This window comes from Gobio gobio, assembly GCF_949357685.1.
Source record: "Gobio gobio genome assembly, chromosome: 19".
Classification (NCBI taxonomy): domain Eukaryota; kingdom Metazoa; phylum Chordata; class Actinopteri; order Cypriniformes; family Gobionidae; genus Gobio; species Gobio gobio.
This window is the reverse complement of record NC_137112.1, coordinates 49,557,415-49,568,423: the sequence shown is the minus strand read 5'-3', so window position 1 is coordinate 49,568,423 and position 11,009 is coordinate 49,557,415.

Below are 11,009 nucleotides of genomic sequence, written 5' to 3'. Positions count from 1 at the left end.
TTGATGGTCATTGCAAAAACGGTCATGCAGATCGGCTGAGGATGGGAACCTGTAAATTTTACTCAAACTGTAATCATAGCCGCAAGCGAGATGATTGACAGGACAATAGCGGAGGCACAAGCGCAAGATCACTTTTGTTAATAACACAAAACACAAACCACAAACTGAGGGTTCCCCACAGGGGAATTCCCAAATATCTTTTATTTATTTGTTATAATTCGGGTATAGCTATTTTATGTCATCCGTCTTATTGGTTTTTTTAACTAAAGTTTAATATACGCAAGTTTTTTTATTGTACTATTTTATTGTTGTTGTATTTTCATTAAAAATAGGCTAATAACAAACATAAAAATAAACATTCGTTTTAAAGTAATTAAAGAGGAAATTATGAGTTAAGCAATATCATACGAGCAAGAGTGCTATTTTCCAGAGTAGCCATATCAGCACCATTGCAAAATACAATATTCATTTTATACAACAGTTCAATAAACAACGAGTTGTCATTTCTTACAGTTTTGCTCTATTTTTCCAACAAAAAAACACACCTGTCCCTAACCCTACCCTTAAACTTAGTCAAGTCAACTTTATTTATATAGCGCTTTTAACAATGTAGATTGTTTCAAAGCAGCTTTACAGTGTTAAACAGGAAAATAATGCAGCATAATTTTATTCAGCTGTATAGCCATTCTGGAAAAAGTTCTCCTCTGGCCAATTAACAAACAGCGTAGTATTATTATTATTATTCTGGCAGTTTTACAGCTCAGAGGTCATAATAGATCGGAATATTCGAGGGACCGGGGGCAACATGCTGGAGACGGGTTTATTGAGGATGATGTTGATTAAATAATTATTAAAGTGCAATATTCGAATGATCGGAGGCAACACGCTGGAGACGGGTTTATTGAGGATGACATATCGATTTAAGTATTATTTAATTGTAATATTCGAACTATCTGAGTCAACACACAGGAGACGGGTTTATTGAGATGCCGTGTCGATGAGGCAGTTTCAGGGGGAGTCTAATCACGGTCTCCCAGACACTTCAGGGTCATGTGTTGGTCTTCTCTGGGCGCAGGTCCACCATCTGATCTGGATACGGCCCGGATCCGGCTGACTGCAGTAAACCTCGGGATAAAACAGAGAGACTATCATTAGCGTAGATGCCATTCTTCTGATGATGTCACGAGTACATCAGGTGTTATGGGAAGTGTTCCCGGTTCCAGCTGACCTAGTTAATGCAGCCTAACAATCATTTCATTGAAAAAGTGTTTTATGTGTATGCCATAGTAAAGATATGTGTTTTTAGTCTAGATTTAAACTGACAGAGTGTGTCTGCTTCCCCAACAATGTTAGGAAGAGTTCCAGAGTTTAGGAGCTAAATAGGAAAAGGATCGACCGCCTGCAGTTGATTTGGATATTCTCGGTATGATCAACTGGCCAGAGTTTAGAGAGCGCAGTAGACGTGATGGAGTATAATATGTTAAGAGCTCGCTCAAGTATTGGGGAGATAAACCATTTAGTGCTTTGTAAGTAATAAGTAAGATTTTAAAATGTATGCGATGTTTAATAGGCAGCCAGTGCAGTGTTGACAGAACTGGGCTAATATGGTCATACTTCCTGGTTCTAGTAAGAACTCGAGCTGCTGCGTTTTGGACCAGCTGGAGTTTATTTATTAAGCGAGCAGGGCAACCACCCAGTAGAGCATTACAATAATCTAGCCTTGAGGTCATGAACGCATGAACTAACTGTTCAGCATTTTGCATTGAGAGCATGTGCCGTAATTTAGATATATTTTTAAGATGGTAGAAAGCAGTTTTACAGATGCTAGAAACGTGGCTTTCAAACGAAAGATTGGTATCAAAGAGCACACCCAGGTTCCTCACTGACCACGAGGACTTGACAGAACATCAAGTGTTAGACAGTATTCTAGGTTACTACTTGTGGAGCTTTTTTGTCCAATAATTAAAAATTCCGTTTTTTCTGAATTGAGTTGCAGGAAATTACCGGTCATCCAATGTTTTATATCAGCTATGCATTCCGTTAATCTTGTGAATTGGTAAGTTTCTTTAGGGCGTGAAGAAATATAGAGCTGAGTATCGTCAGCATAACAATGAAAACTAACGGCATGCTTCCTAATGATATCTCCCAGTGGTAGCATGTACAGGGTGAAGAGTAGCGGTCCTAGCACTGAGCCTTGTGGTACTCCATACTGAACTTGCGATCGGTGTGACATATCTTCATTTACTACTACAAACTGATAACGGTCGCATAGGTATGATTTAAACCATGATGATGCAATTCCACTAATACCTACATCATTTTCGAGTCTATTCAAAAGAATGTTGTGGTCGATAGTATCAAATGCAGCGCTAAGATCGAGTAACACTAATAGAGAGATACAGCCATGATCAGATGATAAGAGTAAATCATGTGTAACTCTGATGAGAGCAGTCTCGGTGCTATGATACGCTCTAAATCCTGACTGGAAATCCTCACAGATTCTATTTCTTTCTAAAAAGGAACATAATTGTGAAGACACTGCCTTTTCAAGTATTTTTGACAGAAAGGGTAGATTTGAGATTGGTCTATAATTGACTAATTCTGTAGGTTGCGTTTTTTTAATAAGTGGTTTAATAATAGCCAACTTAAAAGTTTTCGGTACATATCCTAATGACAAAGATGAATTAATGATATTAAGAAGAGGATCTATGACCTCTGGTAGCATCTCTTTTAATAGCCTAGTTGGTATAGGGTCGAGCATACATGTTGTCGATTTTGATGATTTAACGAGTTTAGCCAATTCTTCTTCTCCTATAGCAGTGAATGAGTGTAATTTTTCCTCAGTGACACTACAATGCTCTGTCTGATGTCGACGCTGCATGGTTAGAATTTTTTTCCTAATATTATCAATCTTACATGTGAAGAAGTTCATAAAGTCATTACTGCTGTGCTGTTTACAATCATCAGAAGTTGAAGCTTTATTTTTGGTTAATTTAGCCACTGTATCGAATAAATACCTTGGGTTGTGTTTGTTTTCTTCCAAGAGAGTTGAGAAATAAGCAGATCTAGCAGTTTTTACAGCCTTTCTGTATGTGATCATGTGCTCTTTCCACGAATTACGAAATACCTCTAATTTTGTTTTCTTCCAGCTGCGCTCCATTTTTCTGGCTGCTGTTTTAAGGGCCCGGGTGTGCTCGTTGTACCACGGCGTTGGACTATTTTCTTTAATCTTCTTTAAGCGCAGAGGAGCAACTGTGTCTAAAGTACTGCAAAAGAGAGAGTCAATAGTTTCTGTTGCAACATCGAGTTCTCCTATACTATCTGGGATGCTGAGCAGATGATACTGATGAGGAAGATTATTTAAAAAGCAATCTTTAGTAGCGGCAGTGATTGTCCTGCCATTTTTAAAGCGAGGGGGCGGCTTTGCAGCCTTAGCTAAATTAAGTATACATGATACTAAGTAATGATCTGAGATGTCATCGCTCTGCTGCAGAATTTCAACGGTATCAACATTTATTCCATATGACAATATTAGGTCTAAAGTATGATTATGGCGATGAGTGGCTCCTGACACGTGTTGCCTAACTCCAATAGAGTTTAGTGTGTCTTTAAATGCTAATCCCAATACGTCTTTTCCGTTGTCTACATGGATATTAAAATCACCAACAATTAGTACTTTATCTACGGCCAGTACTAACTCTGATAGAAAATCAGCAAATTCTTTGATAAAGTCTGTATTATGCCCAGGTGGCCTGTATACAGTAGCTAACACAAATGTTGAACGGGTTTTATCATGTACACTACATAGCGTTACATAAAGCACCAAAACTTCGAAGGAATTATATTTGAAACTAGACTTCTGAGTAATACTGAAGATATTATTATAAATTACAGCAACCCCTCCCCCTTTACCTTTCAGACGCGGCTCATGTTTATAACAATAATCTTGGGGGGTGGACTCATTTAAGGTAATGTAGTCGTCAGGTTTTAGCCAGGTTTCTGTCAAACAGAGCACATCTAGATTATTATCTGTAATAATATCATTAACAATAAGCGCTTTTGGGGAAAGGGATCTAATATTCAGCAACCCAAGCTTTATCAATTGTTCATCTGTATTATATCTTTTGTTTATTTGTTGGACGTCAATTAAATTTTTACTGTTGAATGGTTTTGATTTTTTTTATTTATTATTTACTAATTCGGGGAACAGACACAGTCTCTATATGATAATATCTAGGTGAAAGAGTCTCTATGTGCTGGGATTTATCTGACTCCGGTAACGTGAGACAGCTAGCAGACGGTCGGTTTAGCCAGTTTGTCTGCTTCCTGACCTGGGCCCTAGTGAGTCAAGGTTTAGCTCTAAGACTATGTGCCAGATTACTAGAGAGAAGAGCGGCACCACCCCAAGAGGGATGGATGCCATCCTTCTTCAACAGGTCAGGTCTGCCCCAAAACTTTTCCAATTGTCTATGAACCCTATGTATATTTATGATATTTATGATCCAAGATGGCGCCGTTGTGGCTGGCATGCCGTCTGTCGCTCAGTATAGTCCTGAGTTTGTTTGTTTCAAGCTCATTTATGAAATGTTTAACACAGTGTGCTTCACCAGTTTTAACATATGACCGATGTACTCTTTTAAAGTTGGAAGAAACTTCATATAAACAACTCACCAGTTTTCATAATGCTCCACCTCCCTTTCTGAAGTCGATTCCGGACTGTATACGCCGTTGGCCTTGCTCCCTGCCGGGCAAAAGGCGAAAGAGACGACGTGGACGACATGGGGGCCTAGCTGTTAAGCTAAAATGCTATCTGCGATTCCATTGGGAGTCGCGTTTTTCCCCGGGGAGTTTCATGAAAGACTTCGGGAAATGCTACCCGCGTTGGCGCTCCCTGGAGCCAGTGCACGGTTGGATTATTCCCGTGTTTCCCACCTCGCTGGAGCCGCTCCGGGTTTTTCGTAAGCCTCGCCCTGCGCAGGGAGGAGTTTGTCCGGGGAATCTTCGGCTGCTACCTCGGGCGAAACAACCTGCGGCCTCTCCTGAACTTCCAACGCTACTCAGAATGGCTTTGATTAACGCCAGGTCGGTAGTAAACAAGACTTTCATTATAAATGACTTTTTCTCTGCTCGCCACCTAGACCTTCTCTTTTTGACTGAAACTTGGATTACTCCGGGGGATATTAGCGCCTTTTCTGAATTGGTGCCGTCAAACTCTCTGTTTTTAAACTCACCGCGTACAACGGGACGAGGTGGTGGTTTGGCCTCTTTTTATAAAAAATGTTTTTTCCTGCCGTCCCGTAGTTTCAAAGGAATACCAAAGCTTTGAACTACAGTTGTTTACTCTGGAGCTATGCGACCCTGTTCTGTTTGTACTGATTTATCCCCCAAAACCTAATACGAATTTTCTGAAGGATTTTGCTGACTTTTTGGGAGATTTCATTGCAAAATATGACAAACTAATGATTGTTGGGGACTTTAATGTTCATGTCTGTTGTGCAGCAGATTCCTTAGCGAAAGAATTTACCAATCTGCTAAATGCATTTGATCTGACGCTTCAGGTAAATGTACCCACTCATCAGCATGGCCATACACTGGATTTAGTGCTAACTTACGGCTGCTCTCTGAATGAACTAGAGGTATGTGAAAATGGTTTCTCTGACCACAAGACTATTATGTTTACGTTTCCATCTGCTAACAAAACTGTTAAGCCGATATATTCGGCTCGCCAGTCCCGGCTTATCACATCAGCTACCAGAGAAGCTTTTCGCTCAGCCTTTAGTGAAGGTTTGCTACAAAGTGGCGTTTAAACACCGATTCGAGTGCTGAAGAACTACTCTGTAGTTTTAACTCCACCTGTGTTCATGCTCTAGACCAAGTGGCACCTTTAAAGACTCATCTCCGTAAACCGAAATCTGAGCCATGGCCTAATGACACAACTCGCTCTCTTAGGCGTATTTGCTATATATTGCTGTTTACAAACAGGTACTTTTCCAGAGTCGCTTAAACATGCAACTGTTCGCCCTCTGCTTAAAAAACAGGGCATGGATCCTACTATTTTGACAAATTTTAGGCCCATCTCTAATTTGTCTTTCATTTCAAAAATTATTGAGAAATCAGTTCTTGATCAAATACAATGTTTTATGGCTGAAAATTTCATCTTTGAGGTTTTCCAATCTGGGTTTAGAAAATATCACTCTACTGAGACTGCACTGCTGAGAGTTTCAAATGATATACTGTTAACATGTGACTCAGGCAACTATGCTGTTTTACTTCTTTTAGATCTCACCGCTGCGTTTGATACTGTCGATCACGCTGTACTTCTTGATCGACTGGAATATTGTGCCGGCATTACTGGCAGTGCCCTGCAGTGGTTTAGATCCTATCTGACAAATAGGACTTTTTCAGTGAAGTTAGGAGATCATACCTCAAGTAAAGCTGCGATAACCAGTGGAGTTCCTCAAGGATCAATTTTAGCTCCCTTTCTTTTCTCTCTCTATATGCTCCCTCTTGGCTCTATTTTCAGAAAGTATGGGCTATCGTTCCATTGCTATGCGGACGATACACAAGTTTATCTACCTTTAGAACAGAATACACTGGATGGACTGAATGCACTATTGCTTTGTTTGAGTGATGTAAAGAAATGGTTGTCTCTAAACTTTTTAAATTTCAATGAGAGCAAAACAGAATTGATTGTTTTTAAACCCTCTGTCTCTGTGACTTCTACAAATCCAAATTTGGGTGTGTTATCACCATATGTTAGGCAACATGTAAAAAATGTGGGTGTTGTATTTGATGAGATTTGATAGGCAGATTAATACTGTAGTTAAATCTTTCTTTTTCCAACTGCGGCTTCTTGCTAAAGTAAAACCTTTCCTATCTTTTAAAAACCTGGAAAAAGTGATCCATGCTTTCATTACCTCCAGATTAGATTATTGTAACTCACTGTACGCTGGTATTAGTCAAACAGCTCTCTCTCGTTTACAGCTGGTTCAGAACGCGGCAGCCAGATTTTTGACCAGGACTCGTAAGCGGGATCATATCACACCAGTTTTACAGTCTTTACACTGGCTGCCTGTACGCTATAGAGTTGATTTTAAAATGTTATTAATCGTGTTTAAGTCACTACATGGTATAGCCCCTTCGTATATTTCTGAACTTTTACTTGAACGCAGTGAAACAAGATCTCTTCGGTCATCAAACCAGAGATTACTGTTTACACCAAGGACGAGGTTGAAGTCCAGGGGCGATCGTGCGTTTTCCTCTATCGCCCCAAGACTTTGGAACGAGTTGCCCTCTTCTATTCGATTAGCTCCCTCTGTGATCACTTTTAAGTCAAGATTAAAAACCTATCTGTTTGACAAAGCTTTCATTTCTGGTTGAAGCACTGTGTTTTACCATGACTTTATATATAGTTTTTATTTACTTTAATTTATTTTAAATGGTTGTTGTACTTTTTATTTTTACACTTTTATTTTTATTTTTTACTTTTATCTTTACTGCGCCAGTGTTGTGTGTTTTATGTAAAGCACATTGGTCAACCATGTGTTGTGGAAATGGTGCTATATAAATAAAATTGACATTGACATTGACATATGTTATTTTGCAGACACCACTTAGACAACCAGCCATTGAGTGATGATAGTCTGCTAACTATCTCATCACTCCTTTTTACAGGGAGCGGTCCAGAACAATAAACAGCCTCTGACATCGTACTAGCGAGTTCACACACCTCTTTAATGTTAATTTTGGTGATCTCCGACTGGCGAAGTCGAACATCATTAGTGCCGACGTGAATAATAATCTTAGAGAATTTACGATTAGCTTTAGCCAGCACTTTTAAATTTGCTTTGATGTCAGGTGCTCTGGCTCCCGGTAAACAAGTGACTATGGTGGCTGGTGTCTCTATCTTCACGTTCTGTGTAATAGAATCGCCAATGACTAGGGCACTTTCAACAGGATACTCAGTGGGTGCTTCACTGAGAGGGGAGAACCTGTTTGATGTTCTAACCGGAACAGAAAAGCGGTTCTTTGGTCTGCGACTATGCTGCCTCACTGTTACCCAGTTTCCCTGCTGCGAGGGACCTTTGTCTAAAGCTGTTCCATCCTCACTACTCTCAGATAAAGTATGGATGCGCGTTTCTAATTCTGAAATCTTCTCCGTCAGCCTAACTATCTCCTTACATTTATCACATGTGAAGCTCTGTTCGCCAGCGGAGAAGCCTACACTAAACATGCAACATGCACTGCAGGTGATAATGACAGGAGAAGACATGACTTACCGTGTTTGTTGATTAATCCAATTTACCACTTACCACAATCGTTTGCTGGACACAATTTACTAATCCAAGTTATGAACTCAGAAAAAGGGAGACCCGGGTGCAGAGATAACAAGCTAATAGGCTAGCGAAATGCTAACGTGTGATGGTGATTTAGATTAAAAGCTAGCGATGTCAAATTTAACGTGATAGGCAATTTTTAAACAATGTATGGTGATGAGTAAGTTATATTTAGCAGTAGAAGAAAGAGGAAATATCAAAATAAAGATTCAAACGTAAGCAAGATTCAAACGTGATCCTGACAAAACTCTTTCTCCAGTGTTTTCTGTAATCTAGTGTTTACAGCCGGAACTGTTTGCAGGGTGCTAGAGCTCTTTCAACAATCAACTCATAACCAAAAAAAATCAAAAAGTGTCTTTTTTGGGGGGTTATTACAGCTCAGACAACATATCCTCACATGTTCATCGCTTTTAGCAGTGCTTTATGAAACTTCAGAGGGTTTCCTGTAGAATGACACCAGTATTGATTGTGTGTGTGTGTGTGTGTAATTTACTGTAAATAAGTGACTCTGTGTGTGAAACAAATGTCAAAGTGATACACATCTGCAGAAAGTGGAGACTCTAAGCTTTCATCAGAGGTCAGAGGTCGGAGCTGCTCACAGACATTTAACATTTAAAGGATATACTTGATGTCATTCCGGACCCTGATCAGGGTCCAGTTTAAGCGGTTAAACTAAACGAACAATTTAGCTGATCAAATGTTTAAAATCTGTTTCAGGCCAAACAGCCGCCATTAGAGCGCACTGTATCCACACACGTCATGTTTTTATTGCATAGTTTCAAATCTCGGCCTCTCCAAAAAACAATTCCATTTCCTCCCAGTGTCCGGTTTTAAAGGAATGACCTCACGGCAGACTCTCCTGTGCTGTGGCTCTGATTGGTGGAGACTCTCCCCACGGCCCTTTGTTCTCCTGTCAATCCTACATTCATTTAAATATTTATGTGTGTTTGCTGAACTCTTCACCCGCTTGACGACATCAGGGCTGAGCGCAGCACGCTGTACCTCTGCCTTCCTCTCATTCATGCCACTGATGACTGCGGTGAACACACACACACACACACACACACACAGATTCCCTGAGAACGCTGGCGTGTGTTGATATGCGGAAATATTTTACAAATCTCGAGGCAGAAAACATCTAACATAGACACATCTTCTTTATATCAAATACACCACACCTAGAAATTAAATATGCAGTTTATATATTCAGTAGGGATGCAACACTACAGTTAGTCCACGGTTCAATACACACCTCGGTTTTTACCCACGGTTTTCGGTTCGGTTCTGATGGCTTGTCACATACATTTTTTGTTATTCTATTCTTAGGCGACAGGAACCGCAAGAGGTTAAGGAGAAAAAAGACTATTTTTTTATTGCAATACTCTTTCTTTATTTTACTTAAAAGAATTGAAAAACCTTACTTAAACTTAAAACTTTACTTAAAAAAACCCTTGTACACATTCCTAGTGTATTGTATAATATCAGGATGAGTAAATAATGACTGGATTCTCATGTTTGGGTGAATTTAACGGGTCCCTTTATCCCTTTAACTGCTCTAGTGTAACTTTTAATAAGAGACTCAGAAACACACTGAACACACAGAGAGATGAGTTCGGTTTTTATTTCTGATTTCACCTCAAATCTGTGGACAAACATTCAGTGATGAACTTTGACCCCAATGTCCAGATATAAGACACTAATTGTCTGACAGAATCTCTGGTGTCAGATTGAGGATGAGGTTTGGGTTTCTTCATCATCTCTTAAAGCTCTTAGTGAGTTTGTTCCTGGTCTCTGTCACCTTGAGCTGCTCGCTGGAGGATTGAAAGACACGCTTTTCCACTCAAAAATGAAAATGATGTCATTGAGAAATGAATACAGGTTTGAAACAATATTAGAGTGAGTAAATAATGACATCATTTTAGAGGTGAACTGTCCCTTTAAGGACCGCGTGTTCACTATAGGCTGCGCCGCTGTCAATTAAAGACCTGCACATCTAATATACAGACACGATTGCAATTTTACTTTCACTTTAGACATAACCGACTGTGTTTATGTTAACCTTGTGTGTATTTGACAGTATTAGCGCAGTAAGACGACTACTTAGTCCAGTATTCACGTGTTTGACAGGCGTTTAGTGCGCGCTCTGAAAAGCGCATGTTAAAACCGCGCACGCGAATGAAACCGGCAAGGCTGTAAAACGCATGCAGATAATGAACTTTGGTGATTGTGAATAACTATAGTGTCCCGTGAGTATAACTCTACCACTAACGTGTGATGTGAATGTATGTCGCGTTGTTCAGTATTGGGATGAGGCAAATTATAGAATTTGTAGAAAAATAATTAATGAAATGCGAAACCGAAAAAAACGCAATTCACAAGCGCGTATTGAACCGTGAATGCCGTACCGAACGGTTCAATATTATATTGAGAATTGTGGCATCCCTAATATTCAGATTGCATGTTTAATATTTTAACATTTAAAATCAGGTTTTGGCCACAATTAGTCGGCCTAACATATTGGGTTACGCTTTATTTTAAGGTGTCCTTGTTACAGTATAACTATACATTAACCTCTGAAACTCTGCAACCCCTGATCAGGCTCCGGAATGACATCATCAAGTTTATCCTTTAAGTGTCTGGAGGAGCTTTGACCTCTGACCTCGTATGAGAGCT